This window comes from Dasypus novemcinctus, chromosome 7 (genome assembly GCF_030445035.2).
Source record: "Dasypus novemcinctus isolate mDasNov1 chromosome 7, mDasNov1.1.hap2, whole genome shotgun sequence".
Taxonomy (NCBI): domain Eukaryota; kingdom Metazoa; phylum Chordata; class Mammalia; order Cingulata; family Dasypodidae; genus Dasypus; species Dasypus novemcinctus.
In genome coordinates, this window is record NC_080679.1 from 37,685,886 (window position 1) to 37,710,990 (window position 25,105).

The 25,105-nt window shown below is 40.0% G+C and overlaps 1 protein-coding gene across 1 annotated transcript in view; it reads left to right on the top strand.

The window, feature by feature from the left end:
• The window catches only part of KLF7 (KLF transcription factor 7), a 91,251-nt gene that overhangs the window by 16,957 nt on the left and 49,189 nt on the right, over positions 1-25,105 (top strand). The window lies entirely within an intron of this gene.

The following is a 25,105-nucleotide window of genomic DNA, read 5'->3' on the forward strand; positions in this document are numbered from 1 at the left end:
ATTTTAAACTTATTTTTAAATGCTTTAAAACTCAAGGGACAGTTGCAAAAATAATACAAATCTATACAGAGAACACCAACATACCTTCTATCCAGATGTCCAGATCACCAGTTTTTAACAGTTTGGCACATTTGCCATATCTTTCTTTTTTCCTATCTATCTCTCTGTCTATCTACCCATCTATCTATCCATTTTCTAAACATTTAAGAGTGTGTTGCATACTTCCATGTACATTTTCTAAGAGCAAGGATATTCACTTCTGTAACCATCTTAAATATAGGTATCAAGTTCAAGACATTTAACATTGATATAAAGTTTACAGTCTCTATACCAATTTTTTTCATACATCGCAATAAGATCCTTTTGAGCCTTTCTCCTTCATTATTAGATCCAGTTCAGAATCATATATTTGTCATTGTCTCTTTAGTTTCTCTCTCTTTTTTTTAAATTGTGGGAACATATACAGCATAAACTTTCCCATCTCAACCACTCCCAAGCATACCATTCCATGGGCTTGATCCCATTCACAAAGTTGTGCTTTCCTCATGACCATCCATTACCAGAACTTCCCCATCACCCGCAACAGAAACCCTGCACCATTATGCCCCATGAACTCTTTGAGGATACTCAGATTCACATGCTACTTAAGACAAGGGTTTGGAAGCATTGAGTGTCAGTTACAAAGGTCCAGTCACATACAGTCTCTCCAGAGCCATGGTTGAAGTGAGGGCGCATCTGGATCCCTGTGCCTGAGTGCTGTGTCCACAGTGGATGGCACTACCCCTGAGCTGCGGGTGAGCACAGGGTCAGCAGGACAAATTGGCAGCTGCTTCTTGGGCCACTGTTAATGTTTCTGGTAGAGCAGGTGTGGGCAAGGCTGGGGTACAGACCCAATACAGTCCCCTTCCTCTATGTTAGTCTGGCACCCCTGCTGAACCTCTGCAGCAGTTAAGTGCTAGAAAAATATACAGCTGGCTGCAACACAAAGACAGAGCCTGCTGGAGGAATGGCAACAGCTCTGGGTGGGAATGTTGCATTGAACATATTTTTCATTATTTTTCTTTCCTGAAAATTATTGAAGGCTCATCTGAGAAAGAACAACAACCAATTTCTTTCTCTTAACTAAGAAATCTTTCTCTTGACTAAGAAATTGTAACTGGGTGGCACTGGGGAAAAGACATAAGCATTATTAGTCTCTGAGGACCGCATGGAAGCTGCATGCTTTATGTAAAACAAGGAGTTGGGGGTAAGGAAACATTTCTTTGTTCTTATGGTGTTGAACAAAAGGAAGGGCATTGGAGGGCACAGGTAATACTGGGTATTTTTGTATCATATATCAAGACCACCAAGAATTTAGAGGCTAGGAAACAGGGTTGGGGGGATAGGAGATTCCTATACCCTCAAAACAGTCATTGAAAAAGGAAAAGTCAGAGAGCAGGACTGACAAAGGGAGCCGCTGGGAACCAGGCTGGTAATGACAATGAGGGAGGGAGGCAGAGCATAAGACAGTCAAGAGCGGTGGGCACTGTGACCCCATAGACTTGCATCACAGATGGCCCTGACAGACAGTGCTGCACAGTGGCTTGACAGGGGCCCTCCTTGACAGGTCTCCCCTCACTCTAGTGGAATTGCGTTGGGTGGTCGGGTCCTTGAAGCTTCCAGCTTCCAGTTTGCCCTGACTCTAGATGTCCAAGGGGAAGTGGAGGTGGGATGTCAGCCCCCTGATTCACATCTCTAGGGATTTGTTGGACCATAACTTTGGCTCAATCTCTCACAAGAGAAATTTGATTCTGGGGTCAGGAATGTGACAATTCCTTGAGTATGCAGCTGGCTTTTTGCCATCAATGTGATTTGCAGGCAAGTGTGGCTATAAAACGCTTGAGGTCATGAATTGGATGCACTCCCCATCTAGAGGACCATACCTTTTTCTGCAAAATTAAATATTTATGTATTTTTAAGGTTTAGTTCTGATTTTTAAAAATAAGATAGAAAGTCACTGAACTATTTCAAAAAGCACACAGAAAATGCGTTGTCTCAAGTAGTAACATTCCAGGGTCACAACAAATAGCTTTATTGGAAAACATTGTTTTGTTCCGTAAAGAAAATCAAACTTGTCCCAGAACATTTCAAGAACTGGCTGATGTTACAACCCTGGCCAGTGGGAGACCATGGAGGCAGCAGGAGCCAGGGGCTGAGATTAGTACCCAGGACATGACCTTATCAGACAGCTTTGTCATCATCTACGAGTTACTCTTCCTCCTCTCATTGTACGGTTCCTTTATGGTGGCTTTCCCCATACATTGACTTATTTCATTTTTTTTAACAAAATTTTTTTATTTTGAAGTGAGTATAGACTCATGGTAAGTAGCAAAAATAATACAGAGTTCCATGCACACTTCATCCATTTTAACCCAGTGGTGACTTCAAATATAACTTTTAGAGCACTTGCTGTGAGTGAGTGGGCTGGATATTGTAGGTGGGAATGCTAAGAAAAGTAAGATGAAGCCCTTATGGGGCAAAGGGAGCTAGGGTGCATAAATGTGGGCAGGGCTAAGGGGGAGAGACATTAAGTCCCCCACCCCCAAACTCCCACCACTCCTGTCTGCACCTGGAGCCTTTCAGCTGGTAAAATGAAAAGCCAAGTATCTTCTAGGTAAATGTGGGAAAAAAAAGAAGGAATAAAAATGTCTAATATATGCATATATGGTGATATGTATAACATTTAAAATAAGAGACTATATAAGAACCTGTTGATATTTTTGGGGAGAAGTTAGAGCATGTAGGGGACAAAAAAAAGGAGTATTACTTTTTATGTTTTCGGTTCTCTTTGAATGTTTTTGACCTTTATGTATGTTCATTACTTTTAATATTTTTAAGAGCAGTCTGGGTGAAGGATTATGGGCTGCTTATATTTTCTTCATTATAGGTTTTTATAAAATCTTTACATGTTGTATGTTAAATTTAAAATGTCAAACTTCTTGAGAGGACTAATAATTTGGACTGTTAACAATTACCTATACTTAAAGTACAATTGCTATTTTTCTAGTGGAGTCAATACATTCATTCCACTTCTCCCTCCCTATTTTAGAGACAGGAATCAACAGATAGAGGTCAAATTCAATTTTATTATCAATAAATCTGGATTTAGACCCAGTTGGGAAGTACAGTCTCAATCTGGTTCCCTGGTATTTCCCCAGTTTCCACACTGCTTCTAGCTCATGTGCTGACCCACTGCAGAGGAAGTGCACATTCCTTAGAACAGCAAATGGCTGCAATCCCCGCCGCCCGCCTGGGCCTCAGTGGGGCCAGCTGTGTCCTGGACCCACAGTGCCTCCCCTTAGAAAGGGACAGATTAAGGCCTTGCAGGGAAGGTCAGGGGGATGAGAGCTGGACTGGGTGCTGTACTCTGCTTTGCTTTCTCATGTCACCAAGCCAGCATGTTATTCTTCCTCATTTGGGCAGGAGTGAGTAAAAGGAGTAAAAGGAAGCCTGGAAATTTTACTTCAATGGTATTTACTTCTGAGAGTGGAGGTCCCTAAGGGCCAGGACAAGGGACAGGCCTTTTCTAATTAGAACAAAGAGTCTGAGAGAAGAGCGAACCCTGTAGATGCTGAACATCCAGTGAGGTGGAAGGGCCCAGAGAACTAAAGGAAAGGGGTTGGGGTCCTGGGAGGAAGATGGGAAGCAGAAAGGACGGTTTTGCCCTGGTCTGACGCAGATCAAGGGGTCAAGCTTATGTTGTCCCAGGTCCTGGTACTGAAGGAACACTGGCCAGAATGTGCCTGGGTATAGTCAAGGTAGGAGAGTGATCCAGGGATGTGTTTCATTCCATTGTGAATTCTCCCAGCTTCAACTGCAGGTATAAATGGAAAAAGTTTGAGGAATGTAATCGGGTAGTCTTAATGGAAGGGTGACATACTGGTAGAAGGATGAGAGCAGAAGAACTTCCCGTAAAACACCCGGCTATGGAAACTGCTTTGTCCTATACATGTGCACTTGTTACTTGCCTGCCCTTTGTCACTTTGCATCAGGAGAGTAACTCACTCCTAGCCCCTGAAGTCAACTGGCCTTTGCTAGATCAGAGCACATCATCGATCAGCATGGGGTAGAGACATTGGAATGATCACACTCGGTCATAATCAACCATTGATTTGTGACTCTACTTTATCTTCTATGATTTTTTTCTTTCTTTCTTTAAGTCATGCATGTAATTCCTTCCTCCTCCTTCCCTTACTCCTTCCCTGCCTTCCTCCCTTCCTGTCTTGCTCCCTCCTTTTCTTTCTAGAGGACTTTTCAGTGTACCATACTCTATGGAGTGCTGAGGATGCAATGGTGAACCGAGCAGAAATCGTCTCTGCTGTTGTGTTGCTTAGAGTCTAGATGTGGACCCAGAAGATAAACAAATAAATAGAGAAGTATAGACTGGGGTTGGGATACAAGGAAAAGAACAGGGCACCAGGAAAGAACACTCTTCATGGACTTCCCCAGCCACGTCTGAAATTGTCAAGGAATTTTCCTACTCATTGTGAGACTCTTCAAATACTTCTTTAAAATGCTCTTCTCCAAACTTTTTTTCTTGCAAGTTTATAGTTAGCACTCAAAAGGAATCTAAAACAGAACAGACATTTGAGGACACTTAATTACACTAAGAAACTTGCATTTCATTTACTGCTAGTGTTTTCTTGTACTTTATAATCTCTCTTCTATTTTAATCATTCTAAGCAAAGAACTTGTCCCATTACATATATTCTGTGTATATTGTTAGTATTGAGTAAATGTGTTATTGTTTAAAGGATCTGAAAAAATTTTTACCGTAACTTCTTTTCTTTTTTTAAGATTTATATTAATTTTTTCCATTGAAAAAGAATGAGGGAACTGAGGAAAATAAAAGGCTAATGGATCTTTCCAGGTTGCATATTAAATCCCATCAGGCAAGAGATTTTGGTGGAGTATATCAGTTAAAGCTTTAATGATATGTGACTACACAGTACTTCCTAGCAAAGTCTGTTTATGGAAAGGCAGAAGGTAGTTTTTAGGTATCAGTGGTGGTAAAAATTTTTTTTAATATAGATATGATTAGAGTTCTATTCCTTAAGTTCTGCCCCTGGACTGATTGTCAATTTGCCATTGTCCCTTGTTGACAGATTTGAATAATATTAGCAACAATGTATCGGCCCACATTTGTTTGATTCTGGGTTAGAACAGCAAAAGGACTGAATTGATGTAAGTCTGATTTATAACAGGAGATGCTTACCTTCTATGTAGTATCAAATGCCAGAATCAGAGAAGCTGAAGACAACCAAGAATTTATTAAGATTAGACATTGCTTGATCTCCATGACTGAATGAAAGGTTTTGGGATGAAGATACAGCTGAAAACTTGATTTAGTTTTAATGTCAACTTTTTTGCAGTCTTGCAATGACAGTTAGTGGCACTGCTAGGGATAGTGGCAGGACAACAGAAAGACCAAGACATCTTTTCTGCATGAAGTAAAAGATTAAATGAGTCCCTGTTAATTGGGTATACATGCCATTTGTTGGTGATAGTGACTTGGAAATAGAGGCATTTGGACTGGGTCGTATAACTTAGGAGAGGAACAATGACCCAACGTCCATCCAGGAGCACACTCAATGCACTGGCTTGCATGCTGGGTGGGAGCCCTAGGGAAATCAGAAGGAACAGAATAGGGTTGGTGGTTTCATTTCCATGCAGGTATAACAATAGCTCTGTATTTTCTTGTGTTAAAAAAAAAAAAAAGGCAGAAAGTGATCATTTTGGTATTTATAGGTGACCCAAGAAAACAGACTGAGAAATGAGTGACAATGGGAGGCTTTAAAAGATTTGATTGCAAATGAAAAAGTGCCATCTCAGAGTATCGTATTTAACACGTTTGCCTTCAGTTAGTTCCCTGGTATGACTTTTCTCTCACTGACATTTGGGAAGTCTATGCCAAACTACTCTTTGCCATCCTGACCTTGCTCGCCCTAGCTGTACTTTTTTCTGCTATGACAACTCCCAGACCAGGGGCAAGATTTTTATGGTAGGCTTTCAAAATCTGGTTCATCTGTCGAGCTTCCATAGCAGTTGTCTCTGCAGAGTTAAGACTTTAATGAAGCATCATTTCCCCTAGAGCCAGCCTGCCCCTCCCCCAGCTTCTCTTCTTCCACCAAGGCAGAAGTGACGCCCTCTCTTATGATATTGCAGAGTTAATAATGCTGCTGTATTGATTTTGTGAACCTCTCTGTCACGGGGGAGCAGGTGGGGGATGGGCCCAGTTCTTGCAGTATGCTTCCACCAACTCCCTTTCCAGCCCTGGAGCTTTTGTTTTGAATCTGGAAGCTTCAGCAGCAGGGCTGGATTTCCAAAGGTCAAATGTGCCTGCACATTTTGTCCTTAATGAGTTAGCTCTGCCCTGGAGCCCTTACTGAACTCGCCAGCTTTCAACCTGAGCGGCAGCGGTGCTTCATAACCAGATCCAATTGCTTGACCCTCTGCCCTTGAGCAGTGCCTCAAGGAGCCACTGACGATTATTAGCCAGGAGAATGTGGTCACAAATGCAAGTCTACAGGAATGGGTGAGGTTTCCTCTTTGCTTCGAAAGCCAGAAAAACATCAACAGAGAGAGGCTACAAAGGAGAAAAACACCCAGGCACTGAACCTTTGGTCCCTTCATCAACTAAACATTTGTTGGTTTTTAATGATGGAATTTAGCCTTTTTTGGTGGGGAGGGGATTATTTTCCTCATTTCATTTCCTCTTTTTATTCTTTCTTCTTCCTTTCCATTTTTCCTTGTTCTTTTCCTTTTCCTTTTGCTTTCCACCTGGTGTTCAGTTGACCTGTGAAGAACAGGTGTTTCTTTCTTTGATCATTTTGTCTTGGCTACCGGGCAACTCACGGCTGAATTCTTTGCTCGATTCAGTAGCTTTCTTCTTTTAGCTGAGATTTCCTGTAGTATTAATCTCTCTAGGTCTTTTGTTCACATTTTCAGGTTTGTTATATGTGAGCTTTATAGTAGGAGTATAAATCTTAAAAAAAAAACCAAAACCCTCCAATGATTTTATAAAACATTTCGTCTCAGGAATATTACTTGGCAACATCAGTATGACCACTGGGCTCACTGGGATCTTTTAAACTCTTAATCTTTCCCTGAATTCTCACTGAGGATCTGAGAAACTGCCACTGATAAAGCTGAGCCTAGAAAAAAAAAAACAGCAGTGTAATCCTCAGCCAAAAATATTTGGCATTTTCTAGGTTCTAGGGATGCATTTCTTGTTATTCTTAAATGTGTGCTCCATGCATCAGAACCCCCAGACTGCTCATCCTTCAGCAAATGCCTGGTGGGCTTTCATGCCTTGACACCATTGCTTGTGCTGTGTGCTCTTTCTAGAAGGTCATTATTCTCTTCCTCTGTTTGGCAAAAGCTCAAGGTTTAGTTCAAATGTGGCTTTCTTACATGGACTTCATTGACCTCTCCAGAAGTGTGACTAGGTTCCCTCTCTGCATTGTCAGAGCACTCTTTTCACCCTAGTTTTATTCACATATATGTCATGTTATCTTTAATTGTACATATTTCTGTACTTACTAGACCATGAGCACTTTATAGGCAGGTCTTGAACTTTAAGATCCCCTGAAGTCTTTAGCAATGTGTCTGATATAAAGTAAATACTCAATTAAAAAAAAAAAAAAAGGTTGAATTAATTTAAAAGAAGTACAAGATTGAGTCCCTTTTCAGTACAAGATTTCTGCCCCTGAAAAGCTAACAGATTTCCCTGAAAGGCTAATAGATTCAAAAGGGCCTGACCTTCTCCTAGCAAAGAGTTCTTTCTCCCCAGTCATTACCTTTTTGGACAAATCAACAAATCTGGACCCAGTCATCCCAGAGAAGAACATTCAAAAAGACATAGTTGTGGCCCAGAATCAACACTTTAAAAAAAATCATTAAAGAAGTATTTATTGAGTAGCTGATATGCCAGGTACTGTACTTAGCGCAAGAGAAGTTTAAATCCTATCCCAGACCTCCAGGCTCTCAGATTTTTCATAGCTATTGCCTCCTCCAGCTTGACATTTCATGGTGCCATCCTTGCAGATCCCTTGTGATTGGGTGGAGATTCTTCTTGAGAACAATGATTCAAGCTCAGTGGTACTAGGGCAAGAGTAGCTGAGCAGAAGGCTAATGAACGTGCTGCTTATTCATGAGTTTCCTTCAAGTGAATCTCTCCTCAAGTAAAGAGTTTCATGGGAAAGCAGGGGGGCTTAAGTTTTCACTGCTGGTAGCTATCCTGAAAGAGAAGGTTTGACAGAACTCTCATGCCATAATTTGAGCAAGGAAAGAACTGTGCAAATGTTCTTCTCTTTTTTCTTTCCCTCTCCCTGCATTTAGAACCTAATTCTCAATCTGGTAGCCAGCAGCACTTTGCTTGGCTCCCACACTGTTGCTAATTTTTTTACATTAGTTATCAACAGTTTTAAAATGTAGGTGAGTTGATTTTTAGTTTCTCTTTAAAGATATGCCGACACTGGACTTCCATTTCCTACATACTGTCAAAAGAGCTGGAGCAATGTATCAAGTTCTCCTTTAGATGGTGTGTTAGTCAGCCAAAGGGGTGCTGATGGAAAATACCAGAAACTGGTTGGTTTTTATAAAGGGTATTTATTTGGGGTAGGAATTTACAGATACCAGGCCATGAAGCATAAGTTACTTGCCTCACCAAAGTCTGTTCTTACATGTTGGAGGAAGATGGCTGCCAACGTCTGTAAGGGTTCAGACTTCCTGGGTTCCTCCCTTCCAGGGTCTTACTTCTCTCTGCGTTCAGAGTTCCTCTCTTCCCAGGGCTTGCTTCTTCCTGAGTTCAGTGTTCTTCTCTTCCTGGGGGTTGCTTCTCTTTCCTCTGAGAGCTTACTTCCTGGGGCTCCAATTTAAGGCTTCAGCATCAAACTCCAATATCAAAAACCTCAACATTAGAAACCCTCAACTCTGTCCTTTGCCATGTCTTTTATCTGTCCCTACCAAGGGGTAGGGACTCAACACCCTAATAATGTGGCCCAATCAAAGCCCAAATCATAATTTAATCACTCCCAGGTACAGACCAGATTACAAACATAATCCAGTATCTATTTTTGGAATTCATAACCATAACCACCTGCTACAAATGGTTTATGCTCTTCAGTTTACCAGTCTCTCCCACTCCTTACTACATTACTCTTTGACTTTTTCACTAATTTCCATTATCCTTCTGGCCCCTGTTGGTATTTGAGTTGGTGAATCCTAATCTAGATTTATCAGGAAAGGCATTCTTAACTTCATGAGGAAAGCAACCTTCAAAACAGCCTGCCTACCCCCACCCTTCCAGGGACAGTCATGTGGCCTTGTATCATGGGACTTTGCCTAGGACACTGGGCAGAAAACGCAGTCCAGAATCTGAAATTGAGAGACTAGAGGCTGCTTCTATAACCAGAGAGATCAGAGTAGTTAAATCCAACTTCCTTATGCTTACTTCTCTTAGACAAGCAAGATTGGTCCTGAGAAATTTATTATATTCACAGTAGAGGACTTTTATAGCGTTGGGAGCTTTTCTGTATATATGTTATATATGTAGGTATGTATATTTTATCAACATCTTTAGTTTCCTGGTAAAGAACCAAGGCCCAAAGAGGAGGTGAATTGAAGAAGGCCACAGAGGTAATTCTTTAGGATGAGCTGGTAAAAATTCTCCTCGTTTTGTTCTGTGCTCTCTCCATGACATCACAACTGCTTTTGTTTTTACCTACTGGTAACAAATGCCCCAAAGTTGAAGGATTCTGATATCCGACATTTATTAGACACACCTTCCCAATCAGATAAGTTTCCTGATTTTTAACAAAGATGTTCTTCTACTACCACATGTTTCTGCATCTTGATACTTTTCTTCACTCACTAGCCATCCTTTTTTAGCCTGTTACTGATAGAACATGATAGACAAAACCATTGTAACATTAATGTTCATGTTTTATGTAGGGAGCACAGTTTATTGTAAATTTTGTCTTTGAGCTGATTGGCTGCCCAAAGTTTGATGGATCTCCTTTGCTAGAGGTATGTTACCTAATAAAAAACAGCCATTGGCTACAGGATTTTTACACAGGAATGAGAGGCTTGCTATTGGTCTATTTTACATTACTCCTATTTTTTCTCTCCTCATTTTCTTCTTGCTACTTCTATTTCTTGCATAGCCCTTTTCTGGTTGTAGTTTCTATCTAAACCTTGAACAAAAGGGTTAGGTGTTGGATAAGACTTCAGAACTTCCTATTCTGAAGGACTCTAGAAAAAAAAAGAGTTGAATCTGGTTTAGACAAATTTGCATTTTTATGTTTATTAAAATTAAATGTTTAAACAAATGTTGGATAGCAGGTCCAAAGTCCCCTTTAAAAAGCATATCAATTTAAGTTTCCATGTATTTGACCTTTATCAAATAAATAAAAGATGGTCTGTAAGTTAATGTCCGTAAGTTTTCTTAGTTCAGATCTTTGAAAAATGCTACTACTTCCATTTCCTTCCCTGTCAACAGTTCCACTTGATGTTGACAGGTTGGAAAAGCTGCAACCCCATTACTTTTAACAACAGTCCAACCAAGATAGGCAATGTCCAGAAAAAAACTCAGAAATTTCATAATAAGGGTATTGTCAAAACTGAAACCAGTTACCTCAGTAACACCAGGAGAAGTGATGTCAGCATAGAAATTACAAAGAGCAAATGTAGTTTAAAAAAAAGCTTGTGTAATGGGGAGTGGATGTAGCTCAAGTGATTGAGCACCTACTTCCCATATATGAGGTCCTGGGTTCGATCTCTAGTACCTCCTAAAAACAAACGAAAAACCCGACTCTCATTGGGGAGCGGATGTAGCTCTGTGGTTGAGTGCCTCTTTCCCATGATGAGGTCCTGGGTTCAATCCTAAGTATCTCATTAAAAGAAAAAAAATGCTTGTTTAATGAAGTTTGGAAACTGATGGTGTGTTTCCAACTTGAATATTTATTGGTAAGATCCCCAACCTCAGTCAGGAATCCTTATTCCAGCATTACTAAAGATTGATGGTTTGTTGAATTTTTAGATGTTTTGAGATACTTTGCAGAAGTTCTGAGGATTGGACCAAGGAAAGCCTATTTGTTAGTAATCAAGAAACTTTTGTTTCTGTTTTTGGTTTTATTCTCAGTATGGTGCAGGATTGTAGAAAACCCATTTTTTTACTAGGCCAGGTTCTCGTAAGCAGGATGGGGATTTTAAATCTTTCTGCCTATGTGGTCTCATAGGGAGACTCCACGGTTCCATGACAAATGCTAATAACCATTTTTAGAAGTTTTCCACAAAAGATTTCTCTGTAAAAAGAGGTTTCTGCCATTTCACCTGACGGATTGGAAAAGCCCCAGTTTCACCTGGGTACTGTACTTAGGACTTGTTCCTGATTCTGACAATCTGTTTTCCAGAGAACATGGAAGGTTTCCACAGATCTCTGATTCAGTGAATTGTCTGAGACTCAGAGAGTGATTTTAAGCACAGTGCAGGTAAAGCATCCCCTTTCTTAGCAAAAGCAGTCCTTTCATTCACATAGTCTTTAACAAACCCTAAGAGTTTGGATGTCTTTTTTTTTTTTTCCAAAAAACACAGATAAAAAAGAACTCAAGTTATTGAAGATCAAACCAAACATGACCAAATTTCACGGCAATTGGAGATATAGACACGAACATCAAAATCTCTCCTTAATTAAGCCAGTGGCTCTGCTGGGGCCCACATTCCAGGATTCGCATTAGAGAAAACATGTTTTCTTTCTGGAGGAGTTTTATTAGCAGCAATGTTCTGATTAATTAATGATGTAGTCACACTGGTGTCTTGCCATGAGTTTTATTCCAATAAATAGAGTTCTAGGAAATCACATTGGCACAGCCTTGCCATGCCAAAGAGGAATCCTTAACTTGGACTGTTAAAATACATCTCTGTGAGGTCTGTCAACAAGGTAGTTTCAGAATGCTTCACATGGAAACTGCCTTAAACTAAGAATTCTTTCACCATTAGCCATAAATAGAAAATGCAAGGTTTCAATGAGTATCTGTCGTTCTAAAATATTTCATTGGCTGAGGTGATTGAGACCTCAAAGACCCAGACCACCCACAAGCTCTGGTAGAGTTGACCTTCCTTGTGTGAGGAGATTTGTACCCAGAGCCACCTTTTCCCATGAGAGCTTTTATTAATTTTAAATCACGGTGGTGTTTTATAACTTAATTTATGTTGTTGTGCATATGTAGCAACCTTCCTTGGAGGTTGAAACAACAAAGCCAGCGGATTGGAAATTAGATTTTCCCCCTTATGCTGCTAATGTAGTTCCTGTTCCATTGGGATTTCCCCTTTGCATGGGCTGATGATTTCTTTGAAACTATATGGAAATTGGTTCAGACAGGAACAAAGGGGAGAGGGGATGGCAGTGATGACTCAAATTAGTGTCTCTTCTTCAGTGAGTCTGGTGTGCCTGAAAGTATATGTCATCCAATATCAGCTGAGCCGCCTAAGGTTAAGTGAGGTGCCAGAGCTACTGGAATCCAGACTTCAGGACCTCAGCGCCTGATTCCTCCCTGTCAGGTCAGATTGAATTGTCAGTTTCAAATCTGCAGCATTGTCACATGGTTCAGAAAGAGACCAGCACAATTTTACTCTTCTTTACATGATGGAAAACCATCTCTTTTCTCCCTCATCTTTTCCAGCATGGGAAAGAGTCCTGTTGCCTAACATAATGAACAAGAAAGGAAATGGCTTTGTGACTTTGGAAACAATCACAGGTTTAGAGAAAGGCATCTGAAATACATGAAAAAGAATCTACATTTCATTGTCAGGGGTTAAGCACACACACAAACACACACTCATACACTCTTAGCAGTGTACACCTTATATCAATATTTTCACCCTTAGCTTTTGCCAAGTTCAAACGCCATACCCTAGTAATTGGATTTTGGCTCACTTCCAGGTTCAGTGTTGGAGGGTTCTGTGTCTGTGAAATAATGATCCTGAAATAAATAGCACCTCTCAGTAGAGATATCTTTTTATGTAAAATACTTAAAGGGAATGGAGAGGAATGAAATGCTTCTGTGCTTAGGAATTTATGGAAAAGTCACCAGAATGAGTCAAAACAGGAATTTTGAAGGACCATGACAGTGTAAGTGGAGAGTGAGGCTGTTTTAGGATGACTCTGAAAACAAAAGTCCTCGATAATTGCCAGATTTGAATGGACCCTTTCATTTTAGGATTACGTGGGGATGCTAACATTGGGAACCAAATTGCTGTGACCTTCAAGTGCTTTGCAGACCCAGTGGCCAGAGCTGCCTTGCTCGGGAGATCTTTTAGGTGACAGAGATGGGAATAAGTAATAGAAAGTGGGTTGAGCCTCTAGCTTTAATCTTTTCCCTTGGGACACCAGTTAATAAGCACCTGGCATGGAGGCCAGGAAAGGGGTGGGTTTTGTTCATCTGAGTGACACTCAGAGCAAATGATGCAATACGGACGGCTGAGAAGAAATGCTGTCTTTGCATCTGCTTGAACTGGGAATAGGTGGGGACCCAAGACTAAACTCTTTGTCTTGAGAAGAGGCTCCAGTTTACTCCTGCCTGATGAGCGTGATTCAGCTAGTGCCTTCTCGGTGTAAAGCTTGAAATGAGAAGGAAAGATGATGGAACTTTCGACTTGATAGACTGGGCACTTAAGGATAGATTTCCTGGCTGGAGAGACCAGCTCAAGACTTCCCTGGAATTTCAGGATTGATTAATGGCTTCATTGACTCATTTAGTATTCCTTCGACTAGTGTGTTTTAGATGTCTTTTCCAGGCACTGGGCTGGGCACTGGTAATTCATCAGTGCATAAGATTAAGTCCCTATTCTCCTGAGTCTTTCATCCTAGTAGGGAAAGGTAGACAATAAACATCAAACAAATAAATAAGTTAGAACTCTTCAGGGCTTGTTAAAGACTGAAAAGCATATAAAAAGAGGTAATGTAATGGAGAATGAATGGGGTGTTTGGGCTTGTTTATCTAGACTGGTCAAAGAAGTGTATTTAAGCTGAAACATAATAGATTAGAAGAAAGCAGGTATGCAATGACCTGGGGGACCTGCATTCTGGGATGTGGGAATGGCAAGTACTGTGGCCCTGAGAGTTCTGTGAGCCTGGTGTGTTTGGGGACAGCAAGAAGGCTCCTGTGAGGCTTGAAGTGACCAAAGAAGAGAAGGGTAGGATTTGAGGAAAGCAAGGCCTGATCACACACACACACTATTTCTGACTGCACTTTTGGTGAAGAAGAAGGAATACTTTTTGGCTTTCATGCTACACTTGGACCCCTGTCCAGGATTATGCTAGCTGTTGCCTTTTCAGTAGGACTTTCGTTGGGGGATTGCTTCATTTATTCATTTGGCAACTGCTTGAGGCAGGCCACATGTCAGGTTCAGGTGTCTCTGAGGCACCTCCATTGTAGTTTGCCACCAAAAGGAATGAGAGTAAAGACAAGCCATTGAAGGAGTATGAGCAGGATGTTTGAGCTGGAAGGAGCCTTTGAGTTTGATTCACTCATTTTGCAGAGGAGGAAGTGAATTCCCTTCTCAGCTTCAGTCATTTATTGAGGTCGGTAGGGGAGGTGGCTGGGAGAGATGTAGTGAATCTCATTTCCACGCCGGGGACTTTTCACCAGTTTAAATGTGAGGTGAAAACATCATCTTGTCCATTTTTCTTTCTTATTTCTTTTCATGGTGGTTACTGGAGGTCAAAGGAGAGAAGAAGTGGCAGAAGGGTGAGGGACATTTGCTGAGGCTAGGAAATGACTGACTTCCAACACAGGTGCATATTCTCAGGGCTGCCCTGTGTGGCAAAAAATTTTTTTTTTAAATTTTAAATAAACCTTTTAATTTAGAATAGATTTAGATTTACAGAAAAACTGTAAAGATAGTACCAGAGAGTTCCCATATAACCCAAATTTCCCTTAGTATGATACATTTGTCTGCCCTGTGGCCTTTTGTGAACCAAAATTGGCTCGTCAGTATGGAATACTTGGTCCGTCTCCAGACAGTAAGCATTTTTCTCCACACAAAAAACATTGAAGAGGCAAATAAATATAATATATAGTTAAATTTTTAAAAAATGAGGTACCCTACAAGAAATGTTGGTAATAAACACAGACACATACACACACACAATTTCTGACTGCACTTTTGGTGAAGAAGAAGGAATACTTTTTGGCTTTCATGCTACACTTGGACCCCTGTCCAGGATTATGCTAGCTGTTGCCTTTTCAGTAGGTCTTTCATTGGGGGATTGCTTCATTTATTCATTTGACAACTGCTTGAGGCAGGCCACATGTCAGGTCCAGGTGTCTCTGAGGTACCTCCATTATAGTGCAGCTTACATCTTAGATGCAGGTGAGACTGATATCCATGGTGAACCAAAGAATTAAAGTCTAATAACATCCCGTAAACTTGGATTGTTGAGTGTTGGTGGCCCTATAATAAAGACCATGCAGCCCCAGTGCAGTTGGGGGCTCACAGACCATCTTCTTCTATACTCCCCAGACTCCCTTCCTTTTACTAGCCAGCTGGACAGAGCAGAGTGGCTGTTCCTTTGCACCTGTCCTGAGTGAGCATGTATCACTTCAGTCTGGATCCTTCTACTAGTGCTATTTCATGGCATCATGGCATTTTAGACTAGTAGGTCCCTTAGAAATTCAACCCCGTTGCCTGGCAGACAAGAAGCTGAGCCCAGAGGGGGACAAGTCACTCAGCAAGTTAGTCAGGGCTTCATGACTCTGAGTCCTGCTTCCTTAACCTTTTATACCCAGCAGGTTGACTTTCCTTTGATATGTATTTGGTGTTTTTGATTTTCCATGTCCATGCCCTTGACCAACATGTTTATATTTGATGTCTATTTGGAAGTATAAAGAAAATAACCCTAGTTACATAGCAGCTACAGCTTATGTAACATGTGTGTCAGGCCTTGTTCTAAGCATTTGGCATATATCCAGCGAGTGAACCCTCTTCACATTCCTGTGGTATACTACTGCTAGCCCATTTTACAGAAGAGGAAACTGAGGGCAGAGGGGTTCAGTAACTTGCTCAAGTGTCATGCGAGCTAGTGAGTACTGCAATCTGGTTTTGAACCCAGAAAGTCTTGGTCTATGTCAATGCTCTTAAAATCTTCCCTCCACACTGCCCTGCCCCTTAATATATCCTACCAGTCTAGCTCCTTGACTGGGGGAACCACACAATGGCACACCTATGCAGTCACATCAAATATTTTGGCAAAATGATTCCAGATACCTCAAATGAAATAAAAGTACAACCAACAGTGTCAGGAAAAGCACCTTCGTGTTTGGTTTCATGTTTTTGGCTGCCATCTTACAAATTCTTTTAGCGCCCCCACATTGTCTCGAACATTCCAGTATGGAAATTCCTGAAAGCTCTTATGATTTTTTTTTAAGGAGGTACCAGGGATTGAACCCAGGACCTTGTACATGGGTAGCAGGCGCTCAACCACTGAGCTACATCTGCTCCCCAGAAATTCTGAGTTTTGAAAGTATTTTCTGTGATCATCACTAACTACTAAATTGTATCTGCCTCTAAGAGTCCCGATGGGATTTGCACATGTCATTCTTGGGACAGTCAAACTGAGTGTGTGTGTGTGTGTGTATGTGCGTACATGTGTATACGTGTGCAACTATACTTTGGGGGGGAAGCTCCATGTGTTTTTTTAATAAGTATTTCAGGGTAGGGTATATTTCATTAATCCAACAGACAAGGATTAACAATGTTCTAGGAGGGTGTCAATGAAACGAGCTCTCTTAAAGAAAGAAAATCCCAATCGCCTGAGTGGACCTATGCAAGTGCTTTGGGAGAGGAAAGGGTGGTGATGTAATGGGTTCAGCATGTTCCTGTCTAGGCCACTAAGTGCAGGGGGGCCCAGGGAGTTTGGGGAGGGTGTGTGAGTGCGTGCACAAAGTTACGAGGAACGGGTGGGGTGGCAGTTAAGAGCAGGTTGTAAAACAGAATTAATAACCCCTTGTCAGACCTTTCCCTGTTACTGTGTTTTCCAGTAATTTTGGTTTGAATGAAGGCTCTCTAGACTATTAATGTTTATTTATTTCCTTTGGCAAGACTCTTTGGGGAAAGGGATGAGATTGGTGAGTTTCAATTTATTGTTTTGTTTTTCCATTTTGGTAGAAGAGGCGAGTAATGTGAGTTTGGGTTTTCAATGAAAGCTCCCCCGCCCCTTTAAGAGGCAGGAGGCACGACGTGGCCAGCTGGTGCCTTGAACTGACACAGGTGCAGAGGCTGTGGGGGGTGGGGAGCTAAGAATAATTACAGGTTTCTGAAGCATCAGACCCTGCCTGACACAAGCGCTCATCGAGAAAACTGCTCTTTATGGAAAATTAATGGTGAAGCTGAAAAAACGGTCAAGGCCATTGTCCTAGGGAAACCATCACTCCTCAGAAGCAGGCTTGCTCTGAAGTCCTTGGGCTCCGGGGAGGAGCTGGGGCAGAGTGCTGTCTTTCCCAAGCAGGTACTGGGGGATGCTGTCATGGGTCACCATGGATTTTTTTTTTCTCTTCTTTTTCTTTTCTTAGGGAGGCACTGGGAATTGAACCCAGGATCTTATCCATGCAAAGCAGGGGCTCAACCACTGAGTTACACCTGCTCTAGAGAGCCTTCATTCAAACCAAAATTACTTTTGAAACCCCCTTTTGAAACCTCCTTTCTAGGCCAGATGTAGGCCTTTGCTCTCACTTGTGATATATGTAAGATTCCTATATTATTACGTAGGACCGTTGAGGCATGAGTTTCATTTTGGCCATGAAAATATAGTGATGGAAGAGGGCTGTCTAATGAAACCAAGTAACAAATGGGGTTTCCTCCGGTGTGTGTCCAACTAAATAGAGGTTTGGTTGGAAATTAAGGTGATCGAGGATCCAAGCGTCCTACATGATAAAACTGTGCACGAGCACTGGGGTCTCTTGGTCACTCAGAATTTGGAATTTAGTAAGAGTCCAGTGGCCAAGTAACAGCCAGTGACTCTTCTTAAGGGCTGAGGGAGGGCAGCTGCAGGAATCAAGGTGGAAGATAAATCAATGGACTTTACCTTGATACATTCTAAAGAGTTATGTCTGGAAAGCACCATCGAACCAATTTAGGGATGCACCTTAGTGCCTGTGCCATCCTGGCTCTGGGGATCAGTGTGAAGTTTGAGGAACACAAGCATTATGAGCAAGGAAAATTCATTTCCATGTTGTTGGAGATGTGGGAGACCCCGTGGGCTTCCTTCAGAAGAGCGTATAACCAGGGCCACAGCTCCCAACTCTGTCCAGTTTACGTGACTTGAAAGCTTGCTTTATGTTTAATTTGGAATTAAGGTATTTTCAGGATTTCTTTTTGAGTTGCAGTGAAGGAATCCTTGGGAGATGAAAGGGGTATTTGAAACTGCTTTGTATCTATCATGTGCTGGGTGAAAGTACGTTCAAAGACAGCCCTTTCTCCTCAGGCCTTTAATCTTGTCTCCTTCCTCCTCCTTCCAAAGGAAAAATATACGAACAAATATTTTCTTTCTTTGTTGAAAATAGTTTGGGGTCGAGAATGGCTGAAAAGTTTTTATAGAAATCTTCCAACTTTCGTGTTTGTTTAGAATTAAATTAATTTCCTTAGCATTGTCTCTCCGAATTTACAAATTACTAGAGCGAAACATTTAATTTGGTTTCAGCTCCAGCAACCAGTTGATGTGAAAAACAGTTTAAAGGAATGTGATCCTACATTGGTCGCAGTACCGTGGTTGTTTTGTGTACTTCAGCAATTCTGACAGTATGTGTAATACTAGTGCACCTCTGGAGTGTGCTACTGATGTGGGTTTTTTTGTTTTTTTTAACCTAATAGCTGAAAAATGCTGTCAGAGATTTTCACTTGTACTCTATACCTGCTTACCCACAGTTTCTAGACAATATTCTTTCCTAACCTTCCACCGTAATATTTTCTGGTAATGAAAGTCAAGAGAAAGTGAACATTTATTTAAAATCTCCTTAGAAATCACTTTTTGGGTCTTATGAGGTTGATTATTGTCACTGATTCATAAATGCCCTCTACCATGAGATCAGCTCAGTGTTCCTATCCTCTTCTGCAAACCCACTTTACAATGTTGAAACCCAGGGAGGTAGGCAACGAAGTTCAAGTGCTTGGTTCTCCCATGGGTTACTGAACTTGTTAATCATGGTGGCTTTTTCCTGTCCTCAACCTCTGATCCTGGCCCTGCTTTCCACTTCCTTTCCCATCTTTCAACTCTGACCTAATTTAAAAGAGTAGAAATGTGTCAGAACCATCACATCACATCATCCTTTGAAGCGGGAAAGTCACAAAGTCTCCATAAATATCAATCTTTGTAATCTTACAGTTGTTTTTTTTTCCAGATTGGTGTCAGGAATGTGAGGTATAATGATTTTGCTTAAAAGGGTAAAGTGTAAATATATTTCATAATAAGTAGGTAAAGAATGAGTATTTTTTGAAGATCTCTTTTAAAAGCCTGCTCCAAGTTATCCTGCTTCGAGAGCTTGTTTTGTGTCACTTTGAACTTGCCATTCTGGGATGTGTGGGAAGATTTCAAAGCACAAAAAGGTAATTAAGCTTTGGGCACTCCCAGGAGAAAGGTTAGGGGTTCATTTCCCCATTTCTGTACTTCAGACTCTTTGGGGACTGTGGTACCATGGTTAATAGCACATGACAAAACCACATGTAATAAATGTCAGGAAGGGTCTCCCATGGGCAGCCAAGTGCAGTTCACCTGTGTGTGCTATTACCTGGATGAATATATTTTGGAAACCAATGTGCACACCTTCCTCACCAGAAGTATCATCATCATCATCAGGGCAAGGTCTGATCTTCTAAGATCAGGTCTGATCTTCTTCTAAGAAGTATGATTTTACAAGTTTCCATGAAGTGGAAAGCTGCATTTCCTCATATTTTTGTGTTTCATCTTTTTGTGTTTTTAGCGCTTGACTCTCTTAGGTGAAATGGATGGAACTATTGGGATTAAGAGAAGCTGGCTAAAGGGACCACAGATGACTGATAATTGATTAAAAATGTATAATTATAAAAGTGGTAGTGGGGTAGCCTTTAATTTCATTGGCATTGCTTTATTCCAGAAAAAAAATCTCTAGCAAAATGCCAATCTTTGGATTGTTTTTCTCTGGTTCACCAACTCGGGTATACATGGGTCAAAAACCTTCAATTAATTACTCATAATGGCACAGTTATTAAGTGGTGGCAAAAATATCGGACAAAATGGCTTTTTCTTATGTTCAGATTACAAGACACAGAAATAAAAATTATGCTTTCTGTGCTCAAAATACTTGGTTTGTAAAGAGATGGCATCAAGGAGCCTGGACTAGTGTCTGCCCCAGCTGAACATGATTGTAGTTATAGTGGTAGGGACGTAAGAGGTGATTCTTGTTTTTTTTTTTTTTTAAGTCTTAAATCTTACAACTCTATACCCACTTCAGATACTTAGACACCTCTTGCCATCTCTAGAAATAGGTAGGGATTTGCTATCAAATGGTTAGTTCTGCTGTTTAAGAAACTGTGTGGTGCAAGGGATAGGATCATCATCCCACTTTTAAGAAATCTCGATCCAAATAAACCAGACAACCCACTGATCGATGGAATCTTAGGTATATTTTGGTGATACTCTTTAGCTGTCCAGGGTTGAGGAAGAGTGTCTTCAAACCCAGGCCATATTCTCTTTACTTCATTTTTTCTAGATCAGACCTTGGAAAGGAGATAGACTTTATGTTAAACATTTAATGTTTCAGATTAAAATTGTTTCAAGCATATTAGCATAAGTGAAAGTAAAGAGAGAAAGAGTTGAAGGAGAAACCCTTTAGTGGACTGTCAAGTTTGTAGGGGAAGTGGCAAAAGTGATAGGAGATATTTGTAATCCTGACTGGCAAGTTTCAGGTAATTTATAACAAGATAAGAACAGGTTGAAGGAAGGCCATTTTAGCCTTGGCAGCATCGTACTCATGTATGAATAACTTTCTTATTCTTTTCCTAGTTCCTCTTGCCAGGAGCAGGACGATTTGGGTAAATTTAATTTGTGCTTCAAGATTTGGATTATCCTGTTCTCTTTAAGCTACTACATGGCATGGCAGTAATAGGTTTGAATGTTTTCATTTTTAACTAGGTCTTGGATTATCACTTATAATCATGTTTCAAAAAGTAATATGGCCGTGAAAAGAATGGAAAGGGTACTAAAAAAAAAGATTCCAGGGTGCTCATTTCAAAACCAACATTGGGTGGTATTTATTAAGAAACTAGGTAACGTAGTGAGCCATGTATTTCAGAGTCGAGATATCAGAAAGTCTTCACAAAGCTTACTGTGACTCATAAATATATAAGAAAATCATTTTGAACTTGAGAACGTTTCCTTGCTATTGTTAAATGTAATGGATTTTTAAAGGGGTAGGAGTTGGTTCAATGGCTTAAGCCTTAAGTTGTATTAAGTCGGGTCAAGGGAAGCCTTCTATCTCTAAGGTGAGGTACCAGACAGGCATAGGTTATGTTATTAAATTGTTTTCTGCTGTCTCAGATTAGGAGTTTGCTGTCGAGAGTGTCTTTGGGACAGAGTACATCTCTGGTTCTGACGGAACGTACAAACATTTCAACTCTACATCCAAACTCACAATTGACAGATGCCTGTGGTTTCTTTCTTTTTTTAGAAATAGTTTTCAATTTACAGAAGAGTTGCAAAAATAGTACAGAGAATTCCTGTATATACTTTGGTCAGCTTTCCCTCATGTTACGTAACCATAATACAATTATTAGAATCTGGAGATTATCATTGTTACAATACTATTAATTCATCTACAGATTTCATTTGAATTACATTATTTTTCCCATCAATATCCTTTTTATGGTCCAAGATCCAGGTTAGGATCCATTGCATTTAGTTGTCATATCTCCTTAGTCTCCTCCAATCTGTGACAGCTCCTCAGTGTTCCTTTGTTTTTCATGACCTTGACACTTTTAAAGAACAACAGCATTATTTTGTAGAATGCTTCTTGATTTGGATTTGTCTGATGTTTATACATGATTAGACTGAGGTTATACATTTTTGGGAAGGAATACCACCAACTGTTGTGTCCTTTTTGGTATCATATCAGGAGGTACATGGTGTCAATATATCTTTTTATTGGTGATGTTAACTTTTATCACCTGGTAAAGGTGATGCCTGCCAGTTTTCTCCACTGTAAATTATTATTTTGATAAAAATATTTTTTGATAAAAAATATTTTAATAAATTATTGGGAATTTTTAAGACTATGTAAATATCTTGTTTCTCATCATACTTTCATCTCCTAGTTTCAGTACTAATGGTGACTCTTGCCTGCAATCATTACTGCTTTGTTGTTTTCCTAATGGTGATTTTTTATTTTCATCATTCTTTCTGTTTGTTAATTATGTTCCCCGTTAAGAAGAGCTGACACTTCACATCCATTTGTTTATTTATTCAATTATTTATTCATATCCATATGGACTCATAGATGTTTATTTTATGGGTTATAATCATTATTCATTTCTGTTTTTCAAATTGTCCAGACTTGGCCATTCAGAGCTCTTTCAAGTTAGCTCCTCAGCCTTTTCAACATACCCCTGTCACTTTATGAGCAGTTCCTTACCTGTGGCACCACAAAATATTCCAAACATGTCTTTTATTTTTTCCACCGCAGCTCTTGAATCAACTATTTCTTTGGGGATCCCTGATTCCTTTTACTAAAGAATGATATTACAAACCAAGATATGTGTGCCTTTGATACAGGGGTTCCTTTGCTTGTAGACCCCCTCAGTGGGCAGAGCTAGGAAATACATACATACTCACATGCACCTACACAGTTTATTTCTGTACATACCTGTGAGTATGTGTGTATGTATGTATATATACATGTGTGTATATATATATTAAGATCCATGAATAAATATATACCTCAAATTCCACTTTAAGTACCATGGGTATTTCTTAGGGGAGTTCTCATAATAATTTTTTTAAACATTAGAGACAAACTTTCTTTGGGTTGGAGATAATGTAAATAATGTAATATCCCCCCCCCATCCTTAATATATTAGCTCCAGGATTCCTGATGAGAAAATTCTTATACCTCTCACACCAGTTTCCAACTGACAATATCTTCTTTGTTCCCAGGCTTCGTCTCTGTAGATATTGTGAGAAATGGATTTTTCAAGTCACAGGTCATTCCATAATTATGTCACAGGGCTATCCAGCACATCCTGGTGGTACTTCATGCTTCTCGAATTCTCAGACAGAATAAGAATACCCTGTATCAGGATCACAAGTGATAATCTATCTCATGTAGTCCAGATTTTTAACTTTTTAGGGATGGAAAATCTCTCCAAACTCACATGTGTACCCCATGTGCTTCTGGGATTTGAACCAGAGCATAAGTGTGTAAATGTGCCTAGAACATCTCAGATCTTCAGAACTCTGAATATGAGGAAATCCCACAATCATCACCAATTTCTTATTGACTTTCAAATTTTCGAGGTAGAAAGTATGTAAGAGGACCTGGCATACCAAAGCTCTGTCCACAGACATTGGTGACTAAAATGTGAAATAGTCCTTATGAATGAGGCAGGGAATTACCTCGAGGACATCTTATAACCCATGATTCAGGGGACTTTTAACTGGGATATACCTGCCTTTCAGAGATCCCGTCCTGCTCTTTGGGTAAAGCTTGAGAAGCATTACAATTATATTCCTGAAGACATGTATTAGTGGTCATTTCTAAGGTTGCTAATCTTAGCACCATCCAAAAAAGGTCAGCAGATGGCTTTTGAAGAGTGGAGGAGGTGGGGTGACCAAAGACATAGTGTAAAGTTGATTTTACCTTTCTCTGACAGGTAGTATTTATCTGTTAGGTGTCAGGCAACGTGCTTGGTAGGTGAAGGTTTAAAAAGGGAAGGGAAAGTTTCAAGGAAGTTTCAGGAATAGAATCTATAATGAGCTTTCAGCATTGTAGAGATGTAAATGATATTTTCTAACAATGAGATGGAAAAAGGAAGGGAACATTTTTGAGATGTGGGATTCAGAAAATGGGTAAGGATAATGCTGATTTCTAGAAACTGAAAAGGTGGTAGAACTGTTTCTAATATAAAGTGGTATAGCTACTGAACCAGAACTATTATTTAGTCAATAAGTAAAGTAAGTCAATAAGTAAAAAAAGAATAAAAAACTTGCTTTTTCTAATAAATTTTCCTAAAATAAATTTCCTTTTCCTATTCCCTATTATAGAAGGTAGAACTAATTGCTTGTTTATCCCCTAAGAACTTACCAACACACTTTATATTATGCTGCTTATTTGGTATCAGGTTGTTTTATAAATTCATGTCATTTTTAGTTTGTGAATGTTTGTCCTCCACTGACATCACAAGGATCATTTACTCTGTCTTCTCCCTCTAATGTATACAATGTCTTGCAACTGTAAACACAGGAGCTGAATCAACTCTTGTGACATGGGTGTCTAATGAAGATTGGAACATTCATTAGTTCATACTATTAAAAATCATCAGTGAGGTCCAAAGCTGATTCATAGGTAAAGTATGGTTTTCCTATTCAGTAATTCAGAGCTTTACTAGAAGACTGACTAAAAACATCTTTTGAAATGTCGCCAAATAAAATCCTTGACAAATACAACATCACTAGGTATATCATTAAAATATATTCTGAACAGAATAAAAACCTAGAATCAGAACACTAGCTGAAAACAGAGAAGTGTTATGGAGGCATTAAATTAGGAGCTAGTCAGACTTTAAATTTGCCTTCAGTGTTTTTTTGTTGAAGTCCAGAAGATAGAACAAATTGAGCTGATTGTGCAAGTTAGCACCACAGTTTTATACAAGAGACTGGATAGAAGGATTTTTAAGTGAAGAGACCTTTTAGAATACAAGCTTCTTAAATTTCTACTTCTGCCATAAAAGCACTTCCACTGTCTTACACAGAGACTTATGAGACCATAGATGAAGATTTGTTCAAACCCTGGACTTTGGGGTTCTCTATTTCTTTACTAAG